Here is a 15,609-nt window from a genome sequence, read left to right as displayed (position 1 = left end):
ACAGTATTGAATTATACTTTGTTATACAGTATTGAATTATACTTTGTTATACAGTATTAACAAAAATAGGTTATTTAGTATTTTCTGGAAAAAAAAGATTGTAATTTGAGGGTTAAATATGAGAGTGTAAATACCCAAGCTTCCTGAGCTCTGACAGAAATTTAAATTTTCTTTACTGTAAAATTTTAGAAATTTAGAAAGCTATCACTTTTTTTAGAAATTTAGAAAGCTATCACTTTTTCTCTCTGAAATACTATAGTAAACATGAGGTGGGATGTTGGCTTTTATGTAAAATAAAGTTTACTTTTAAATAATAGAGATCTCATTTGCTCTTTCTGAAAGTAACAGCCAATTAGCGCAATTATATTCTGCAGGTATACATTTTCTTACTAAATTAAATTTGATTCAGGCTGAAAACTGTTTCTATTCAATAACTGTTTGTGCCCCGATAAGGTGGGAGATTTCACTTTGTAAGTAGAATCAGTTCCATATTCAGTCATGTACTATTACTGCAAAATTCTTAGAAAGTCTTCAATATTAAAATGCCTTGCAAAGGGAATACGTTATTTAACCATTAAATGGGATACTAATGAGTCCTTATTAAACCTTCCAGATAAACATTGCATTGACATCTAGTGGCTACAGAGGCTGATAACAGATATACTAGTAGAAAGCACATGGCTTATTATGTCTTCTGTTTTAAAATCATTTAAATGAAAAAATGGACAATCCCAAACAGTGAATTATAATATCTCTTTGAATTGATATGGAAGTTCCAGAGAAGGATTTAGGATGATCTGAATAATGAATCTCATATCAGAGCTGCCCCATTCTTGAGCAATTATTCTCTTTACATATGAATTTATACTTAATCATGTGATTTATTTGTGTTTTAAATAGTTCCCAAAAAAACCATACTCATTGATTATGTATTTTTTTCAGCTTAAAAATAATTTGTTTCTTTTCCAGTAAAAGCAGACTTACTTGAAAAGCTATCATAGAAAAGTGCTAAGGCAAGAAGTGAATTTGGAGGGAGGGATATAGGTCAGTGGTACAGTGTGAATAAGGCGTAGGTTCACTCATCAATACCATTAAAAAAAAGAAAAAGAAAAAGCCAGCTGGGTGCCAGGAATCCACACTTGTAATCTTAGCTACTCAGGAGGCTGAGATCTGAGGATTGTAGTTTGAAGCCAGCCTGGGCAAGAAAGTCCCGGAGACTCTTATCTCCAATTAACCATCAAAACACCAGAAGAGGAGCTGTGGCTCAAGTAGTACAGTGCCTAGGCCCTGAGTTCAAGCCCGACTCAGGCAAAAAAAAAAAAAAAAGCTCCATTGTACAAGAGGAAATTGAGAATACACTAGGTGATAACAGACAGACAAAAGAGATATAGGATATGGAAGTAGAAAGAAGGGAGAAGAGATACAGTTAGAATTTGATGAGAAGGGATAATGAGAGTTCACCCTGAGAAAGAGAAACAGGCCTAAAGATGGGTTTTACAAAACTTAGTTTGTGTAAGAAACAGGTCTTAGAGGTGATAGGGGTAAGGGAACCTATTTTTAAAAATAATTTTTATATATAGGTTGATAGGTTATACTTTATACAGAATGTTTATATAAATTCATAGTTCACATAAGCTGATACAGGATAGAACACAGCTATAGGTGTACATAATTTCCCTTCTTGGCTTTTTGGATAATCTTAGCTGAAAGTTAGCTGAATATGTCTGGATAAAGTGAGTTGAGGAAAGGAAGAAGAAAGGCTTAAACAACCGCTGTGTTTCTAAGATCTACCATCATTGCAGGAACTGTGCTGAGACTCTTGTCACCTGTGCTATGAAACTTCCATTGGCACACAGTCCTTCTGTGTAGCAGCCTTTATTAAGTATTGCTGTCAATCCACAGGCTGACTCCCATCACATCCTGAATGTTGGGGTTAGCTTGGGGCTAAAGAGCCCCCAGGACCAAAGACTGGAAGAATTGGATAGGCTTAAGATACCTACTGATGAAGGGCTCATAAGGGAAATGACAAGAAGTCTGGCAGTAGTATTTTCTACAGGAAAGTGATGAGACTACTGGGAGAAGGCAGAAAAGTAGTCTGAAACAGAGAAATCTGCTATAATGAGATAAAAAAAATCACTGAGGATTTTAGCTCTGGGATGAAGATTGAAAAAAGGGAATAGAGCTTGCCTGTGGGTTTTTGGTTAAGGGGAAAGAGAGAAATAGGTAAGTTTGTCATGCTGTAATTGGTGGTTAAGATACCAAAGATAGCTTAAGATAGGAAATTGAATAAGAGCTAAAAACTCAGAGGGATAGCAGTTGATCTGTAGTAATTTAAGGGATGAAAGAGTATAAAATGGAAAATAGGAAACAAGTCAAGAGCAGAGCAGAGAGAGGTAGCAAGCCCCCTTAACAGAAACTCTGGGAATGTTGATATAATCCCTCTCAGAAAAGACAGATAAAAGAGCTGTACCTGAAATCAACTGCAAGATGGGAAACATTTCTTCTCATTCTATATTGGAGAGAATAGGCAGAAAGAATTGAGAACATTGCTCCCTAGTTCTTACTACATATTAGAATCTCCTATATTGTGCACACAGAATGTGTGCAGTAGAAATGGGAGTTAAGCCTTAGCAATCTTCATTTCCCCCCTGCCCTTTCTTATTTTTCTCCCCTTTCCTCTTGGTATTCAGGATTGAACCCAGTCACTCATGAATGCTAGGTATGTGTTTCACCATTCAAAAAGATCTTCAGCTGATTCTAATTGTAGCAAAGTATGAGGATACTGAGAGAACATACATTGAAATTTTGAGGGGAAATGGAAGAGAAATGGTATGTAGATAGTTTCTTTCTCTCCCACCCTCCCTTTCTATTTTTCCTTCCTTCCTTCCTTCCTTCCTTCCTTCCTTCCTTCCTTCCTTCCTTTCTTTTTTCCTTCCTACCTTCCTTTCTTTTTTTTTCCTGATGGACATCATCTAATGATAAGCAAGGTGTGGCTGGTTAATGACCTACATAAACCTAATTAGTAACCACTCCCTGGATTGTACTTGTTTCCTTGATCCATTCTTTTTAACCAAGGATGTTCCTTACCTGGGTTTATTTCTGTTGTTTACTGTAATGCACTTGATTTTCTCTTACCATCTCAGGATATTAATATACTGAGCACACAAATTACAGAACCTTGTGTGTCAATTGAAAAACGAAAAATGCTAGGTTGATGAAAACTTGGCATAAATTAGTCACAACATATTCAAAAATGCAGCCTGAACACTGAGCTTCTCATGGGATATGCATAAAAATCTGATGCTGTGATTATTTTATACACAGGCTATTAGATTTATGCTATCATCCTTCAAATATTAACAACTTATGAGGTATTGGAACTACTTCCATTCAAATGTCTGTGGTGACTTCAAGAATCACATTTTCCTTGGCTTTGGTCTTGCTTTTTAATTGTTCAATGCTGTCAGTAAAACAAACTTCTTTTCCCTTTAGAAGTCAAGTTCTATAAAAGAATCTCCACAAAGGAAAAAGGAGCATCATAATTTTTTTCTTTGATTAGGCTTGTTTAATTCTGTATTATCTATTTTGCTTTGATATCAAATAAAATTAAATTTTCAAATAGAGTATGCTAAATTTGTAATGTGAATTTGAAACAAAGTTACTTATAAGAAATCAACATCAGCACCTTGGGATAATACTGAACTATTAGCATAATTTACACCAGTGAAGATCTTTTATCCTAATTATTTGTGGCCAATTATCAATTACTGGTCAATGCTAGAATCATTCACCATAATTATTTCCCTAAGGAATAGTCCTAGATATAATGAAGAGCTGTAGCCTTTTCCTTTCTTTCTGTCTTTCGTTCTTTCTTTTTTTTTTTTAAAGAAAAGCCATACCTACTTTTATTTCTATAAAATTTTCACTCTGAGAAAAATGAAATCTAAACCTTTACTGCTGAGGATATGTCTAAGATTTAAAGTCTTTAGGTTTTCAATATGCAAAGCAAAGATACCTATAGTTGACATGAGAAGTTTCTAGAAAGAACACCTAAAAGCTTGCTATTTCATATTCATATTATTTTTATTAATTTCAGTTCTGAAAAAGTTTTTGAATTTGAAAAGATTAATTTATACTTCACAAGTTCCCATTTTTAACATTAATTCCTCTCCTATATATATAGTTCCTTTCTACTAAAATCAATCCCAAAGCTGGCAAACACTAACCTTACATTTGAATTCTTAATGACTCCTCCTATTGTCTCATTTCTGTTTGAACCTGTCAATCAATAGTGAAAAGTGCTAATCACTCCCAGAAACCCCAATCTTGCTCACAAAAGTACCAGTCACTGAAAAAATAATACCGATTGGTCATGGATGGGCAGGAACTCTCACTAGGGATCTCAGGGCACAATGGAGGTTATTAAGGCCATTCTGCTCGGGTCCAGCTCTCCCTGTATGCAAGGGTTTGAGACCTTAATTTCAAAGTCAGCGAAAACCAGCTAAGGTAACTTATATTCATTAGCTAGGTTCTGACTGAAGCTCTGTGAAATCTCTTGGTTAGTGCTTTGGGCTTTCTCTAATAGCAACCATATTTGTTTTTATTCTATTTCTCTCTTCTTTTTGTAAAAATAAAGGAGAGGCTGAGTTGGACGCTAGTTGTTTTAAATTCTTAATTGGCCCGTATTCTTTGTGAGTTGCTTATTATTTTCAAACTTTGTTTAAGTGACTAAATATCCACAAGAAAGACATTTCCTATGAAACTTCTCAGTGCAGTGATGCCCCTTCTCCAAGCCATGGCTGCATTTCTTACTGAGAAGCTACTGGCATGTGTATATGGAACATGGGCTACAGAGTAGAGTAGACTCAGCTCACAGAAGGGATGAACTTAGGCAATCTTACTAAGCCCACATTACACAGAGTACCAGCTCTATTCCGCAAGATGTTTCTTTTTTTTTCTTCTTTTAACTATAGCTTACTTGCTCTATTTAAGGTGGCAGCTATAAAGGACTGGTGTGAAGGAAGAGAGGAGGACAATACTATCATTAAAGAATAAATAGTAATTACTTTGTAGGAATCTCCAGAGTGATCGATTACCTCTTTGTTTTATAAGAACAGGACTGGGAATACACAATAATTGATTTCTATTACTTATGTGTATTTTCCTTTTAACTTTCCAAAGAAGCAACACAGTTTAATTGACTTTAATTTCAGATTACGTATTTTTATGAGTTCTTCTGGAGTTGTCTAGAATTAAAATGAACAGTTGTTAGCCCCCTGAGCCATATTATCAATAGAAAGTAGAAAGATGTGTGTGTGCATGTGTGTGTGTGTGTGTGCACGCACGCACACGCGAGCGCATGATAGCATATGTTTTATGTCATTGAATATCCTGTACTCATCACTGAATTGCTTTTGTCTTTTAATGCAGGGAGTTGTTAGGTTTAGATTGATTTGGAGCGACTCCAGAGTTTATCACAGTGTGAAACTGGGAAGTGGTTACAGCATGGTTTGGCATAAGCACAATAGAGATGAGAATCCTCTATGCAGCCGTGACAAATGTGTAGAACAGTCACCCAGGCAGGGGCAGGCTGGCATCATCAGACATCAACTTGGGCTTTCCCTGCTGTGATGTCATGGTCCAGTCAAGTTCCTGTGAAACTGTGAGGAGCTGAATTGATTTCATCTACGCCTTCAACTTATATTTGATACCATGAAATTCAAACTTGTCCCAGAATAACTGGGAAATTGAAGCACAGATTGCTACATAATGCATCCAGGAGAAAAGGAATCAAATTGAATAGAGACCCTTGAACTTGACAACATGAACTATGGGCTTCAGCTGTGTAATATTTGCCATCAGCAAAGTAGAAAGATAGTATTCTTCTCATTCGGGCTTTCTACAGATTACTTTTGGAATATTTCTGTGACACTTTTGATATACTATATAACTCTCCATTTTAGCACCATTTGCATCATATTGGTTAATTGGCCTTTCTTCTTCTTTTTTTTTTTTTTGCCTTTCTTCTTTTTAAGAAAGGATTCTTTGGCTTGGAATTTTTATTTTCATCACTTCAGTCTGGGTCTGGAACACCTTCAGCGACATAAAATGTGTGTGAAATGAGTCTATAATGAGCAACCCCTACAGGGTTGATCATATCAGTCCACAGATGCTTTCATTTCCATTTTTCATTATTTGGACAAAAGTGATTAGGATACCATTCACTCTTTGGCACTACAAACAAAGCAAGGGCACAGAATAACAAAGACAGCAGAGTTAAACAATGAACAACACTTCTCTGATTTCAGTGATTCAAAGGAAGTTGTCTGTAGATGCCCACAGACATAAAAATCTCACTAGTAGTAGTTGGTGTACCAACGTAGGAGAAATCTAGAAAAAAAAGTTATCAATTTCAAGTTTTATTATATACCATGATTCCAACAGTGAAAAATTTAGTAGATTATCAAGAACCTTACTTTTAACTGTTGCAACTTAAAGAAAAAAAAGTATGGATGGAAAAAAGTTCCATTTTCTCCTTCTAAACATACAATAAAATTAATGATTGAAAGTATCTGATATATAAATGAGTTAATTTCTAATTTACATATTGCCTTAGAAAAATAGAATCATATACCAAATAGTCAAAACTTTAACTTTCAATGTCCAATTCTGACATTTCCCTAGAAATAGTATACGTTTATTCTCAAAATTCAAATCTAAAAATTGCTGGCCACTAAAGTATCAGTGAGTTGACACCGCTAAATATCATGCTGTTGAAAACATTATTGCTTTTTGTTGTTGTTGTGTGAAATATTTGTAATCGGAGGAAAGTAGATTGTTGTATTTGAAGCTGTCACCCTCCTAGTGAATACTTTTACCAACAATACAGTGAATCTAGACAATGTGGCTAAAATATGTGACCACTGACATCAGGCTAGCATTTGGACAATGCCATCAATAGCATGAGTGACACTTGATGGCAGAACCATAGGCAACTGGAACATACTGGTCTTGTGCTTTGTCAACTGTTCCTTTTTCTTTTCTCGTTTCTCTCCCTGGTGGCTATTTGTCATTCTCCCGAGTCTGCAGACTTCCCTTCCCCTAGACCTTTGTGAACTCTGCTGTCTTTGAACATCTTGGATATTGCGAAAGAAACTATTTACTAGGCAGTAATTATATGCCACCCCTCGTGTAAAGGTAAATGATAATGAGATATGTGCAGAGAATAGGCTGTCTGTCGTGTCAAAGGGAAAAAAAGAGCGGCTTTGAAAACTTAGAGCCATACAAAATGCCTTATAGACTTATTCTGGAGTAACTGTATCAATTAACCACGCTAAAAGCTCTGACTCAGATGGGCCCTGCACACAGCATGTCTACTAGTGTTTATTATCAAGTCTATTATGATGAGTTCTTGTCCCAGACAAAGGGAGAACAGAAAAAGAATTCAGGCTGACAAATTAGACTTGAAATCAGTTTCATTTACATAACGACTGGAAGTTCATTAATAACAGAGTTTTAATTATTCATGCTCTTGTTTCACTAGATACAGCACTTTTCGCCCTGCTGTGCAGGATGTCTGGATTAGCTAAAATGAGCCTTCGCAAACGGATAGGCTGCCCAGAAACTCCAAGGCTTTTCTTTGCACACTACCAGAGATGGGAGGGAGAGGGAGGGCTTGTGTGTGTACAAATTGGTGCTGGGTAATGAGCAGTGGAGAGAGGAAGAAGGCACAGAATAGAGAGAAAGGATGCTGGCAGGCCCAATTTCTTTGGTTTCTACATGTGTCCTGGAAAGAAAGAAAGGAGGGGGGATGGGGCAGAGGGAACTCTTATTTATGTGTGCTTCTACTTTGAATATCATAGCACTTTGAATATCAGTCATTTCAAGAGTTCTTCATGGAGTAGACACACATATAATTATTATTATATTGGGTTTTATATTGTATATCCTAGGTAATTCCCTTTCTTTGGCTATTGGAGTACTAGTAGAGTTTATTTCAATTTGTGTACATTTTTATTTTTAAAATGGGGAAATAAAAGGGACAAAGGAATTTTTTTAATTACCTAGAAAAGCTTAAAAGACAAGAAAGACAATCTCATTCCGTTTTCTTTCCTTTTTTTTTTTTTTTTGTCAACCAGGGGGCTTGAACTCAGGGCCTGAGTGCTGTCTCTGAGCTCTTTTGCTCGACTAGTCCTCCACCACGGAGCCACAGCACCACTTCCTCAGTTTTCTTTAATAGCAGTAATGGTGATTGTTCATCTTTACTGGTAATAAATAGTGACAGTGAAGTTACTTTTCTGAAGCTGTTTTCACCACCCCATTTCTTGTGTGTGTGTGTGTATGTGTGTGTGTGTGCACGCGCACGCACGCGTGTGTGCCTGTGCATGTGTGTATGTTTGTACTCAGGCTTGAACTCAGGGTTTGAGCTCTCTTTTTTAGCATTTGCACTCAAGGCTGGAGTTCTACCTCTAGAGATATAGCTCCACTTCGGCATTTTGGTGGTTTCCTGGGGATAAAATGCTCCACTTCGGCATTTTGGTGGTTTATGGAATTTCCTGTCCTGACTGGCTTTGAACACCACTTCTTCTAATGCATCTGAGGACACCTTGTGAAGGAGTGATTGCCATTCAGGTAGTGCTGTGTGTTTCTGGTTCATTTTCTGCCCATGTATTTTATTACTTTACATAACTATCACGAAAGAAGATAACTTTTGACTAATAAAACAAGGCCAAATTGTTCCCAACACCTTTATAGTTCTGTGATGGGGAGTAGAGGTGAAGACTACTTTCAATGTAAAACCACACAACAGCTGCTGCATTTGAAAGGGCTGCCTTTGAAACAGCTTTGAACAAAAGTTCTCAGTTTGAGGGAAGGGGGGGGAACAGCATCTAGAATAAATGTTAGAAATATTTTGAATAATAATAACAAAAAGCTTAGCGTGGAAAAAAAATCACGTTAATAAGAGCTGGCCAAGTGCCAAATATGTTTCCTATGCTGTTGTGCTGGGTTTAAAGTTCCCTAAAATAATTATATTCATTCTGCCTTTTCCCAAGGAAGGAAGTTAGGCTCCAGAGAGACCAAGAGTGAAACTTGGAAGGAAGGAATGAGAAATCTGACCTGTGTCTGCCGACATCACACACACACACACACACACACGAGAACACTACAACTGCTTACATTTTTTCCTATGAAGGATATACAACTTGTTTTGTTTTCCTATCTTAATTTTATTTTCCCTAACACTGAAAAGTTACTTTTGACTAAATAAATGCAACAATCTTTTTTTTTTCAGAATATGAAGTGCTTTCTTTAGTTATTGCCTGACCAGAAAAGTCATGGAAGTCAAGCACTTAAGCAGTTAATGATATACTGCGAAAGCCTCAGGAGCAAGGCACTGATGTGAACAAGGACCAAGTAACAGAATAATTGGGTAGAAATTAGACAGACTACTTTACCTTATAACTTTATGTCAAATGCCACACTTGTAGAGCACGTGGGAAAAAACATAATCACTACCAGATGCCATCTCTCATTAATTTAACTTTGCTTCTATGTGGCTACTTTGACCACATACTGAAGAATAATCTTTGGCCATTTGAACTAACTTTCCTTCCTTTCCTTTCTCCTCTTCTTCCCTCCCTCCCTCCTGCTCTATTCTTGAACCACTCTTTCTGCCCTCCTACTTTCCATTCTCATTGACCTATTTTATAAAACCATATGGGAGATTTTGAATTATTAATTACTGTCAAAGAGTGATAAAATATGACATATTTGCAACATCTTATCTTTTTATCTTTATCTTTTTTTATTGTGAGAATACCATACAGAGGAGTTACAATTACATGGGCAAGGTAATGAGTACATTTCTTATCAAGCATTGTTGCCTCCTTTTTGTTTCCCCTTCCCATCCCTTCCCATACTCCCCCCACCTCCCCTCCCATCCCCCCACCCGACCAAAGTTGTAAAGTTCATTTTTTGACATAATGACTTGTACATCTCATTGTCCACTTATATCCCTAGTTAAATGATTTGTTTTTACCCTTCCCCTCCACAAATTATACCAATATCAAATACAGTGAAAGCAGGGGTTATACCATGGGGGAGGGACATATAAAGCAACATAGAAATCATCCTATAAATATGTTAGAAACAATTGCATGAAAGAAAAAAAACATTTGAATACTTTTCTTGGGGTTCTTTATTTTTATCTTTTTATACATACATATATGTGTGTACTAAGAGGGTTTTTTTGACAGGCCTAAGGAGAGAAAAAGTATCTAGAAAAGGTCAAGTAAGATCCTTTAATAGGGAGCAAGTGTAAGTACTGGGCTAGATTTGAGTATAAAATGTACTCAGTGGACACTTGACATGATGCGAAAGTTGGAATCTCCAACAGAGAACATTATTGGCTCTCTGTAACATCTCTAAAACTGCCTTAGTGGATCTGAAAAATATGCTGACACTTTTTAACATTTTTGACCAGAGTTTGCTATAACAATCTGTTATGTACTTGAAAAAGGTAATGAAAAATAAACCTTACAAAAGACTAAAACAGGCTGGGAATGTGGCCTAGTGGTAGAGTGCTTGCCTTGCATGCATGAAGCCCTGGGTTCAATTCCTCAGTACCACATAAATAGAAAAAACCAGAAGTGGTGCTGTGGCCCAACTGGTAGAGTGCTAGCCTTGAGCACAAAGAAACACAGCCTGAGATCAGGCCCCAGGACTGGAAAAAAAAATAAAAGACTAAAACAATGACAAGCTTTGACAGATCAGTGGGTACCATGTTTTTTTTCTGCTTAAAAACAATATTTAAGTCTATATCCTGGGCTCTTTGTATCCCTTAAAAATCTTAGGAATAGCAGGGCACTGGTGGCTCATGCCTGTAATCTTAGTTACTCAGGAGCAGGGATCTGAAGATCACAATTCAAAGCTATCTTAAGTAGGAAAGTCCATGAGACTCTTCCCTGCAGTTTGTCATCAAAGCCTAAAAGGGAGCTGTGGCTCAATGGTAAAGATCTAGCCTTGGACAAAAAAAAGGCTCAGGGATACACAGAGGCTGTGAGTTCAAGCCCCAGGACTGGCACAAAACAAACAGAAAACCCAAGAAACAAAACCCAAAAACCTTAGGAATATGACTGAAGACCAAATCAAACAAGGAAGCTTATATAGGAAAGAGGAGACAGGGCTACAACTGGATGGTCAGGAGGCAGCTTCTCTAGGCAAGTAGGAGGGGCCCTTGTACTGCTATTTGATTTCATGGTGCATGTATATCCACTCATCTAAATCCTGACTGTGTGTTTTCTTTCATCTGTCTGCCTGAGTGCTGCTGTTTCCGTTTAAACTGAAGTGGAATGCACACCTGTCTGAGGCATGTGAGAAAGTGGGCCTCAAACAAGGAAACACTAGCAATTTTGCAAGCAAGACTGAGGCCACAGAAGGGTTTCTTATAGTCCATGTCTTCACTTGTCTTTTGTCTAATTGGGAGCAGCATTCAGAGGCCATTTGGTAAGAGCCAGGAAATCCGGTTTCTAGGTCCCTGTTTAACTAGAATGTTCATGACTACCCATAAATGGAAGCTCACCTCTAAATATCTCTTTTGAAAGTGCTATTCAATGCCAGGTAAGGTGGCTCAAGCCTCTAATCCTAACCACTCAGGAGTTGGAAAGCAGGAGGGGGGCAGTGAGAAGCCAACTCAGGCACAAGAAGCAAAGCAAAACAAAACAAAACAAAAGCGTTTACTACCCATTGGCATCCTGCCATTTGCCAAAGGGAACTCAAAGTGTGTGTGTATAATTACTGATTCTGTGAATTTTTCAGCATTGCTTAATTGCAGGTTTCTTGCCAGTAAAATGAAGATGACAATACTTCGTCTACTGGAGCTTTGTAAGAATTCGATATATTACAAGTAACAGTAATATGGCAGTTATTGTTGCTATCTGACTGGAAATTCAGTTTTGTGTGCTGGGCATTGAATTTGTAATTTGAGATTATATCAATTCTATAGCAGCAAAGCCAAACACATGCAATTTTATCTCAATAACTAAGTCAATAAATATTCCAAAGGAGGCGGTGAGCCTCCATTTGGAGAGTGTACCAGGTATCAATGACCAAAAAGATAAAGCTTGAAATGAAAGCTTTGAAAACATCATAACTTTCCTATTTCATTTCTGGTCATTTTATATACAAATATAAACATATAGATATATTTTTTTTGTTACTCACAGGGATTGAACCCTGGGCCTGGATGCTGTCCCTGAGCTCTTCAATCAAAGCAAGCACTCTACCACTTGAGCCAAAGCACCATTTCCAGTATTCTGGTGGTTAATTGGACTTTCCTGCTCAGGCTGGCTTTGAACCACGATCCTCAGATCTCAGCCTTCTGAGTAGCTAGGATTACAGGTGTGAGCCACCTGCATCCAGGTACAAATAATATTTTTAAAAAATCAACCCAATATGATGACATGTAATTCCAGCCCATGGGAGAGTGAGGAAGGAAGCTGAAGAGATCAAGCCAAACTTCAAAGGATTCTGTCTTTATTTTGGGGGGGGAGGTCTGGTCGTGGGGCCTGACCTCTGGGCCTGGGCGCTGTCCCTCAGCTCTTCAGCTCAAGGCTAGCATTCTACCACTTGAGCCACAGAGCCACTTCTGGCTTTTTCTGCTTATGGTGCTGAGGAATTGAACCCAGGGCCTCAGGCATGCAAGGCAAGCACTCTACCACTGAGCCACCTTCCCAGCCCCAAGGATTCTGTCTTAACATTTCTTTTACAAAAAATTAATTTGGCCTGGTGCCAGTGGCTCAAGCCTGTAATCCTAGCTACTCAGGAGGCTGGGATCTGGATCACAGTTCAAAGCCAGCCTAGGCAGGAAAATCTGTGAGACTCATCTCCAATTAAATCACTAGAAAAAACTAAAAGTGGTGCTGTGGATCAAGTGGTAGAGTGCTAGCCTTGAGCAAAAGGAACTCAGGGACAGTGCCCAAGCCCAGAGTCAAGCCTCAGGAGTAGCATAATAATAATAACAACAATAATTGGGCTAATATCGGTTAATTATCACTTGTATAGCTGCTGCTTAAAATGAGAAATATAATACAAAATCAGAATTTAAAAGATATATGCCATTACTGGTAACATTTTACTATGTCAACTATTTGATTCTTGGCTAGTAATGAAATACTGCTAATAGAATTATTATTTAACAAGAAAAATCTTAATTTTTTATTTGTCAGTTGTGTGGCTTGTACTCAGGGCCTAGGTGCTGTCACTGAGCTCTTTCTCCCAAGGCTAGCACTCTACCCTTTTAAGCCACAGTGTCACTTCTGGTTTGTTGTTAGTTGGAGATCAGAGTCTCACAAACTTTCCTGCTTGGGATGGCTTTGAACCATGATCCTTGATCTCAGCTTTCTAAGTAGAAAGGATTACAGGCATGAATAACTGGAGCCCAGCTTAATTTTTTGATGATAGTAAAGATTAGATAATATTATTATTAAGAAAAGAAAGAAAACTGATGCCTAAGGCTCATGCCTATAATCCTAGTTACTCAGAAGGCTGAGATCTAGAAGACTGTAGTTTGACGCCAGCTTCACCAGAAAGGTCTTACAAGACTTTAACTCTAAAATAATTAGCCAAATGCTGAGCTAGAGGCATGTCTCATGTAGTAGAGCTCCAGCTGAGCAAACAAGTTGAGCAAGTGTTAGGACCTGAAGTCAAACCCCATAAAACCAAAGGAAAGAAGGAAAAAAAATAAAAATTCACAAGCAGTAAATTAACTAATGTTGAATAGATAACTTTTTCCTAGTGTATTAGAGTGGAGATTCCTATTTTCTTTTGTAGTATTTTGAAGTCTTAAAAAATAGACATTTGTATATGCAAGGCCCCAAGTTCAATTCCCAAAACCAAAATGTAAATGCAAATGGAGAATTGAAAATATATATTCATATATAATATTAATTTACTATTAATAAAAACATGTGTTTTCTAGACTGAAGACCATAAGCATTTTATTCTTATCTGTTATTTTTTTAAGAAGGGGAGGACTTTAAGAAAAAAAGAAATTCTCAGCACTTGTAAAACTATCTTCACTATGTCTTGGAGCAGCTGAATTCAATTTTATACCAGCTGAATTCAGTATAAATTTATTTCCCTTCATTTCATATATTCATGTGCCTTTCTGGTGAAGGATATCAGAGGACTTCTTGGGTTGATATTTAAAATATCCAAAGGATAAATATAGTTTGTCTCAAACTCAAACTTTTTGCATTGGGTTTCAATTCAGGAAATAACATGATGGGAATGAGAAAGCGAGGAAAGGGAGAAGCATGGAAATGAAGCAGAACCTTTAGAAAAGTATCAAATTGGGAAATAAAGAAAGGGGTGGAAGAAAGCAAAGGAGGAAGATGATAGAAGAGGAGGAAGGCAGAGCAGTGGCATGACAGGATCTTTGAAGAACTTCGAGAATATTAGGAACTATTTTGTGGGTGGGTGGCTTATAACAAGGTTGAAACATCCACAATGAAATGCCTTGAAAATGTTTTCCTCTCCCAGGTCTGAAACTTATGTTCTATTTAGGAAATAAAGATGTGATGGCAAGGCAGTAGTATAAATGGAAATTTCCTCAGCACATAGCTAATCATGTACCATATACATGGTTCAAAGACTCAGTAAAGCTGTTAATGAGTCAGATAGAAAAATCTTTCACTGGGAGTGACATTGATCAAGATAAATAGCAATTCCTTTCTAAAACTACATAAACATAATAATTAAAGCTGGGCACCGGTGGCTCACACTTGTAATCCTAGCTTACTCAGGAGGCTGAGATCTGAGGATCTTGATTCAAAGCCAGCGCGGGCAGAAAGTCTGTGAAATTCTTATCTCCAATGAGCCACTCAGAAAACTGGATGTGGCATTGTGGCTCAAGTGGTAGAGCGTTCACCTTGAGGTGAAAAGTTGAGGGACAATGCCCAGGCCCAGAGTTCAGTTCAAGCCCTATGCATGACCACCAACAACAACAACAACAAAAAGATAATAATTTAAAAAGGAAATTAAAAAGAAAAAGAAAAATATTTTAATTCAAGCTTGAATTAAATATCATTCCCTCAGTCAATGGGCAAACACATTTAAATTGTTACCCTTTTCAGATCATCTTAACAAAATATTCCATTAGTACATGATGACTTTGACAGATTTATTATTCCTTTGTTTATAAGGTCATGCATCTCAATTTAAAAATTAGACATTCTAAAATTTGTAGCTGTAATGTCTGGTAGTGTAAATTATTTGATTACTAAGATTCAAGAATCTAACTACTGGGGTTTGGGGCATGGCTCAAGTGGTAGTAAGCGTGCTTGATCAGCAAGCATGAGTGTGGAATTCAAAACCCAGTACTGAAATAAAATCTGGATGCTGAATATAAAACCTCAGTATATCTTTTATAATATTTCATTCATTTCTTTCTATTTCTAATCTTTCTACAATCTTTAATTCTAAAAGTCTTTCAAGCTATGTTTAGTGTTAGATTCAACATCTCTGATGATGCTGATCTAGCATGTATGTTTTTTTGTTCTTAACACTGCCAAGAAACAGAACATCCACAATTTTTTTTAATATTGCTTT

This window comes from Dipodomys ordii, unplaced genomic scaffold (assembly GCF_000151885.1).
Source record: "Dipodomys ordii isolate 6190 unplaced genomic scaffold, Dord_2.0 Scaffold39, whole genome shotgun sequence".
In the NCBI taxonomy this organism is placed as follows: Eukaryota; Metazoa; Chordata; class Mammalia; order Rodentia; family Heteromyidae; genus Dipodomys; species Dipodomys ordii.
Note: the sequence above shows the minus strand (reverse complement) of the source record.